Source organism: Liolophura sinensis, chromosome 6 (genome assembly GCF_032854445.1).
Source record: "Liolophura sinensis isolate JHLJ2023 chromosome 6, CUHK_Ljap_v2, whole genome shotgun sequence".
NCBI lineage: Eukaryota > Metazoa > Mollusca > Polyplacophora > Chitonida > Chitonidae > Liolophura > Liolophura sinensis.
The window spans coordinates 70469952-70478854 of record NC_088300.1 but is presented as its reverse complement, the minus strand read 5'-3'; positions in this window follow the sequence as shown (position 1 = coordinate 70478854).

The following is an 8903-nucleotide window of genomic DNA, read 5'->3' as shown; positions in this document are numbered from 1 at the left end:
TCTGCTCCAAAACATTGGACAGTATAATTGCCCAGATTGAGGAACAACATCTTGGGAAAGAATTTGGAGGAGACAATGCGTTGTTTTGAATCACCTGTTGTAATGATCATGCATGTTATTAATGAGGAGAGGTGTGGGTATAATGCACTGCACAAGCAGTTGGACTGTCCTGTACAATACATGTGTATTCAGCTGTCAGTATTGCTATGTGTATTTTGTTGTGTGTTTCCATTTTGTGACTGTCAAATGTGTACATGTACATGTAGGATTATCGGTATTGGTATATGGTATATGGATTGAATATCGACATTCCGACTGAAATATATACGGAGAATGTTCGTTCTGTACGGATTATTGATTCATCCATACGAACATAAGCCAGCCCCATCCTATAGACTGGCCTGTCTAGCTACATGTACATATTACATGTGATTACATGCCATGAGTTGTGATTACCCATTGGCTTAATGTCTGTAACTGCTCCAGAACAAAGGTCCACAAGAGAATGAGTTACCTGAAGCTTTAATATATTGTTACAACTCTTTTAAGACTAATTTCGTGTAGCTTTCACATACATTAAGCTTGACTTTTTTTTTTGTAAAGAACCTGTACATGTACTCTGATTTGAGTATCTTGGTAAACAGGAAATTTGATAATTTAAGTTTAATTTTAGGTTGGGGACATTGTGTTTTATGATTTCCACATGAAACATTCATTCGCTGTCTATATCTTCATTATAAATATTGATATCAGGTCTGACAACAAATGTATGTGTGTGTAAAAGTACATCCTTGTGCTTGTCTTCACGAGGTTTGTGCTAAACAGTCTCCTGTTTTTTTGTGTTCTTGCAAATACATCAATGAAACATTGTACTACTGACAGAACCAGATGGCGTAGGACGCTCCCTATAGTAGCTCCCCGGACTAATATGTTGTATTAGACCCAGGTAGCTCACACCAAATCCTGGTACATACACATAAACAGTGATGTATAGCCCCTGGGTAATTGTAACGTGTACATGTAGTTGAAGCCTACTGTGTGTGTACATGTGGCCTGGTAGCTATTTACAGGTAGCCTACTGGATATATATACTGTCAAGTACAATCCACACTGTTATACTTAAGTCATGTCTGTTCTAAAATTGCTTTGGGATGTTTATATGTTGTATTATCTCATTCAGTTGACTGTTAATATTTCTAGGTTTTGTGTAAATAAGCTGTAAACGTCATCTTCCATCAATCATCAGTCAGATCATCAGTTAAAACGGGTATCAGAAGTTTCCATGTATAAATTTAGTTTATATAGTGTATGGTAGTTTGCTTATGGAACAGTTACAATAGATGAATCTGATCGGAATGTTTAATGCAGCCTGTGTCTGCAATTCATTCACATGTTATTACCAATCTATATGCATTTTAACAAGATACATGTAGTATATAAAACTATGTTATTTGAAATTTAATGACAGAAACCTTCAGATTTTCAGAGAAAAAGCAATCATGTGATTTTTCAGCTTATTGGTACATGTGTCTTAATTACTGGTGACAGTTTTAAAATGTCATCTTAATTTCAGCATACATTTCATGCTACATGTACATTCACTTCCATTTTAATTGTGACTATAGTTAGCAATGTCACATTTGTAATAACAAAAATGCTGCTACTGGATGTTTTGACAGTTTGTTCAACATTAACATTTTCACTGCATTTCTCAGATATACCAGTACACACACTACAATATCATGCAGGTAAGCATTTTATACAGGCATAGCATGGAGACTGATACTTCTGAATGTGCCAGTCTTCTATCCCAAATGTATGAAAATGGTTATTTTCCATTCACAGTGTCATCAGTTGGTATACTAAAAGGTGATAGCAGATCTTTGAGGATTGGGCATTTTGTAGATATCTCTTTTTACAGATATATATATACAATGTATTTCTTCAACCTTTTCACATACAGGTATGTACAAGATGTTTGTTAAAGCATACGCTGGGGGCAATATTCCATGTACGCGGATAAAATTATACTTTCCCTGAAGCCCAGAAATTGGCCAACACGATCAGTGTTACAATTTTGTCTCCAAATGTGCATAAACCACACTTAAAGATGCGCTTTAATATGCGGAAAGGTTGAGGAGTAAGTGTGTGTGCATATATGGTTTACTTGTCATGTGTATGTATCTGAACAGCATGCCTGTGGAAGTGTGATGCAGCATGGACATGGATTCCAGGTTACAATTTGTATCACTAGTAATGTATCTTTCTTTTTTGATTTGTTGAAAGTCTCGAAAAGTGATTTACTTTCTTATTTGTACATGGGTGAATGAAGTTGGTGCTGCATCCACTGTTTGTTGTTTTGTAAAGGAATTGTTTATGAAACCACCCCGCTATGATGCATCGTCATGGACGTTCCAGAAAAGTAGTACAAGTTCGTTTTTAGTTATATATATGGGATGTTGTACAACATTTAAATTACAATGAAACTAAATGACCTGTAGCACCAAGCACCATCATTACCTGTTGTCATATCATTGAAGGTGGAAAAGTCTTGAATGGTGTCAAAACACATATCAAGTAAATACCTGTAAATAAAATTCGGGAATTGATAGTTTACGTATCAAAGATTAGAGGGCTAAATATTTATACCTGAATTAGCTGTAGCTTATTATCATACGTACTGGCTGTATACTGATACATAAACCTAAGCTAAACTGGAAATCTGTGTTTGTTTAGATGTGGGTTAATTGTTTTGTGTACTTGTGCAGGTATTTCCGCTGTTTTTTTCATGGGTAAGTTCACTAGTTTACCTTTGTTTCATGTTGGAATGTGTGTCCTTTCTTATTGTGTGCAAGATTCATTTGTGAAAAACTAGAGAATACAAGATAAAATTATGAAAAAATACATTTCTCAGAAGTATTAAAGTGGCAGGTAAAGCACACTTTTGCTATAGCTTGTACGCTAAGATACAGTTGATAGCAGCCTTTGAATGAACTCCGATCACTTGCTGATATGTTAAGGATTGGTGTTACTGTTTTCGTTTTAATCGACGGTTTGTGAACAAAGGTATCAGGCTGAAAGTGAATACTGTTATATTAGGTTGGAATTGATACTTTCATGTTAAGATCAAGATCACCCCTAGGCAAAAACAATTTTTGCTACCTGCTTGTTTTAACACATTATTAATTGTTTTCAGCTTCACAGACAAGCTTACATATCAAACATTTTGGTAAATTATGCCTTGTTTCAATTTTAGCTCTTCATACAAGCAGCTATTAAATGAGGATATAAAGTAAATTTAACCATTTCCATTTGGCTGCTTTAAATAAACTTTGGCTGATGTAATGCTGTTGGTATCTTCTGTGGGTGATTTTTTTTTAGGTAGCCTATTTCTGTTATATGCTCCTCATTATGTGCATTTGTTTCTGACACATCTCAGTAGGATTATGTACTGTGCAGACAGATGGCAGACTGACAAACATCTGTTCTATGGATTTGTGTGAGCTACATGTGCTGTATGGTAATGTTTATTCTTATACCTAAAACATTATGGGATACGCTACATTTCTGCTGTAGGCTACATGCATTAAACTACTTTTGTCAGTATCCCTCATAAAGTTTTAATAGCAAAGCTGAAGGGTGATATACATCAGTTTCAGTGCTTAAAGTCACTTCAAATGTTCAACGTGTTATGATAAAAATTGTGGGATTGCATTGAATGGCTATTAGGAGCAGCTGTTCTTTGATCTGTGACAGGTAGACCTGTGTAGCATTAAACATGTTGGTATCATAAATATTATTAGCTTAGCTGAGACCATGACCATAAGGTTAATTTTGAGTACCCATTTTAAGGAGTTCAGTTACATATATGTACCTGGTTTATTGACTCGATGTATAAACCCTTCTGTGGCACATGGATGTTCTTTGTCCCTAAAACTAGCCAGCTCCTCCTTTATCCATGGCCAGGTCATAGGAAGACCATTGTTCTTTATCCCTTCACCCCCCACCCCCACCCCTACCTTCCCCCCAACCCCCACCTCCTCCATCCCATGTCTCTTCCACCTTCCTACTCTGAATACAGGTCAATTAAGAAGACAGTGCGCATATCCTTTGTTCTCCAGCCTCCACTGCATGCCTGTAATGAGCATGGTCTTCCACATTGGCCACCTCTTAATGCAGCTCCCTGGAGGCCAGAATTAGCATGGACACAAGTCCTGACCGCTTTCTTGCCTTTCATCACTGGTGAACGTGTGTACAGCATCTGGCAAAGTTCTGAAATGTACTTGAGCTGTATTGATTTTTGTTTAGAAAGTCATAAAAGTTGAAAGCGAGTCAGGTATGAATCACCTGGAAATGTAATAGATGATTTGCAATGGCAGCCATCTTTGAGGTAAGTTTGTGTATATGGCCCATTGTATGACCTTACCAGCCAAGGGCCTCAGCCAAGCTTATGACACCTCTAACAACAGACACCCAGTGGGTTATCCACAAACTTGGCTCAAAGATGGCCGGTTCAATAATAAAATCAGCTTCTAATATGATACTGTTTTTTACACATTAACCTCTTGTCCTGTTTACACACCTGTCTCAATTTGAACAACTGTATTACAGCAAAAAAAGATAAATCACAGTTATATTAATGTAATACTGTACAATTAAGAACAACAGTCCTGTTAAGGAGTGTCTGGTTCAGATTGATCATGCATGTGGTACAAAACCTGTCGTATATATGTGAAATGTACTTGAGCATGGTGTAAAACACTCATCAAATAAATAAGTAAATAAGATTTCTACCAGCTGAACATCTTGACATTGTAGCAAAGACTACACTTTACCACACCCCATGCATTTACATATCGGTGTTAACTACAACACACATTCCTTGTGTGTGCCATTTCTACATGAATGATAGCTGGGTTAAGAATGGGGGTTAATAAGAAGAAAAAGTGACAACATGACATCAGGCCCAAATCAGAGATTTATTCAATGTTTTCGGCTAAAACACTCGTCACAGTGCCTCTCTATCATCTCTTAATAAACTTCCTACAATTTTTTTATTGGATCGCATAAAGTGTCAAGAAAGAAAAGACTCCCTTTAAGCTTGGTTCATAACTAAGAGTGACACACTATTAATATGTTCCAGATGTCGTGTGAGAGCCCGACTCCTGATGACTGCTGATGACTGGGGACAACAGGACTTAATTTGCATGGCTTGAGTGTGTCTCTCAGACTGGGTCCTCTTAGCAAGGGGAGCCTGGTTCATTACCCCAGGGCCTGACAACCCCCCCGCCACCCCCCCCCACCCCCCCTCCCCTCCTACCTTCCCCTCCTCTCCTCAAATATGCTAGGCAACAGCTGGAGCTGTGAAGTGTAAACCCATGGCCCTGAACCCTGTGGAAATGATGGCTGCCCTTATAGGCATGATGGGACCAGTTGCTATACTCCTTTTTCACTCATTATGTACATCTATATGATGGCAGTAATGAGCTATTCTGTATTCTTCAGTATGGTATTAATTTATGATAAATACTGTACCTTATATGGGATGGATGGATGGATGGATGGAGGAAAGCGCTCACCCACCGTAGAGGCTGACCAAAAGTATATAATGACATTCTAGAGTACAACATCAATCAAATCAGTTAATAAATGGAAGAGAAATGAGTTCAAATCCAACCCATATTTATTTTGTGCTTGAAAATAGTGCTAGTGGTACCACTGAAGCCTAACAGATAAATTTTAACTGTTACTACATTGGAAATACAGACAAGATAATTGTTGTGTGATTACCCCCCCCCCCCCCCCCCCCCCCCGTCCCTTTCCAACTCTTATTGTAGTACTGCTTAGTTAATTCTAGCCTTCTCTCATGTAATGATGACCAGCTGCAGGATCGAGTAGCGGGAATGTGTCTTATTTCTTTTTAGTTATGTTTCTTTACTACATCTTCATCCTTTTCATGTGCAACTATGACTGGCCGGAAGTATTTTGTGTGTTTTTGTTACTTAGGTATTGTTTCTTGATGGCAATTTCCTGTTGTGAAATGGCAAGCATACCCGAGACAGCTTTTGATGGCGCTTTTCATTGTGGCTTAGCTGTAAACTTATTTCCTTATGTAATTATCACAGGATTCCCAGGACCTGATAAAATCTGAATTTGTGTAAGAATTATTGTGTGCACTGAAGTCCTACTTTTAAAGTAGTGGTACCATAAGAATTAACATTACACATGTATGTACTGGCTACTTCATTTTAGGTAATTGATATAATATACATATGGATGGGTCATGTCATATACTACACAGCTTATAGCAGATGAAGTTCATGGCACAACACCCAATTTTACAGATTCTATCCAGTTTGTTGTGACCTGTAGCGATACTGTATATTTGTCTACATTTGCCAACATTTGCCATTTGGTTCACTTCAGATGTAGCTACTTGTACAAAGAGAGACAGGATGTACATGTATAGTGATCTTTATTTGTCAAAAAATCTTATACAAAACAAAGTTTAGTTAGATTTACAACTCTCTTGCTTCACTCATTCTCTATTTGCAGCGTTGCAACTCATAAATATTTTCGTGTCCAAAAGTAAAAAGTATGGAAGATATAGTATCTCTGCCTTCCAAATATGTATTGTATATAGAAAAGTACCGGTTTAAATATTTTGGTCACAAGTTATGTTAGTTGATTAACCAGGGAAGAAGATAGTGTGAAAAAAGTGTGCTTGAAATGTTACTTGTCTGTTAATACACTGGGTGAAAGAAAGGAATTTGGGATGTAATTTTATTTCTACTTTTGTTTTGATGGAATGATGCGTTTTAGAAATATTATGGAGTCACATTTCTGTTGTTACTACAATGTAATTTGTATCAGTGCTGGAGTTGGGAGTAGTCTGGCTTTATGTTAAGCCTGTAGTGTGACCTGTGATAATGCTATAGAAACAATGAATGCTTCTCAGCCAAAGTTGCCTATATACCAAATAAGCAGAAATTCTTAAGGTATCTTATGTACATGTATATATGACCTGTATGTATATAGAGTACTGTGTCTGCTGTCACTTTGATGTGGATGTATTTGACAGTACAGGTACAAGACAAACGTGCAATCAACATGTAACTTGGTTTTGTGTCAGCTTGCATCAAGCTTGTTAAAAAAATGAAAAGTTGCGTTTTGAAATAAACAGCGATCCTTTCAACTGACAAGTGTTCTTTGTTTCTCTTATTAGATCACTGCTTTACTCCAGTCCATGAACAAGGTGTGTCCAGTGAGGACTCCACTATGTTTGAATTTCAGCCTGGTAATCTTACAAGTGCATCACATGCAAGTTTGCTCCAGTAAGAAGTCAGGTCTAAAATCGTGCTGGACCTTCCGCTGATTACTGTCCTTTATTCAAGAAGGGTTATTTGCAAAGTTTCAATAGAAAGAAAGAATTAAAATAAAATTTTCTTAAATATGGCCGTAATATTCTGGTGTGACAAGTAAAATAAATACATTCATCAATGTTTTTTTGAAATTGACTCTCAAAAGCTTTCATCTAGCTCAGGCTCCAAGATCATGAAGTCAACATTTCAAATCACTTTAAAATTGTTATTTCTAGCGTAACATGGTTAAGAAACTGCTTCACAATGTAAATTATAGGTACATGTATGTTATTCCACAACAAAATTCAGTTAAACTCACAGAAAGGAACATACCAAATTTAATGATTAAAATTTAAAGTCTAAGATTGCTTTGTGATCCCAGGGCGAGAAAACTCTTCAGTGATCAGCCATTTTAAATTGCCCTTCTGTGCGCCAATTGTCGCTTTAGGAGAAGGAATGAAATACAACAGCTTTCTAGCCTCTGGCAGAATCTGCTAACAAAATACAGAGGAAGAGTGTCTCTTCATTGGAAGATTTAAATCTTGAACTGGGTCATACCCAAGACTTATTAATCTGCTTCCTTGTTTGGCGCACAACTGATGACGGTAGGCCAAGTACTGGTCAGCCTGGTGTCAGGATACCGTGATCAGATGGAGGCATCATGCCTGGTGTTGGCATTGGCATAGGGCTGCCCCAAGGAGAAACCTTCAGTGAAATGACCCCAAGCAAACCAACTAAATCTATTAAAATGGTCCTTGTAAAGCATATTTATAATTCAGTGTTTCCACTGAGCACTCTATGTAATATTCTGTGCTCATCTAGTTCGTTGTGGTAACGAACATGCGCTGGTCAGAAATTCATGCTTCCATGCTGGTTGTCAGAGTTCAATCCTGAACATAGTCAAACCAAAGAGAGAAAAATGGATATCCTAATTTGGCTTGACACTCACGATGAGTCAACTATATATAAGTACTTGCATAGTGTGTGTAAGGGTGGGGGGTGGTGATGGGTGAAACGTGAAACATCTCCGGTGTGTAGGGAAGGGTGAAACATTTTGGTGTGTAGGGAAGGGTGAAACATTTTGGTGTGTAGGGAAGGGGGAGATGGGTGAAACATTTCGGTGTGTAGGGAAGGGGTGGGTGGGTGAAACATTTCGGTGTGTAGGGAAGGGGGAGATGGGTGAAACATCTCTGGTGTGTAGGGAAGAGGGGGTGGAATGTGATTTATTTATTTATTTATTTGATTGGCGTTTTATGCTGTACTCAAGAATATTTCACTTATGCGACAGCAGCCAGCATTATAGTGGGTGGAAACCCATGACCATCCACAGGTTGCGAACAAGACAGGTTCATGTACATTTGGATCCTTACAAGAATCTCAAGGCACTGGGTTTTCCTAAAGGTCAAGTAGATGGTTTGCAGCCAATGGCTACATCTATTCAACATTGTCAACTTTTGTCGCCTCTTTTGGATATTTGTCTCTTGGACACGTTTATCTCGGAATCATTTTAGATGAATTAATCAAGTACAGGGTTCTCGAACA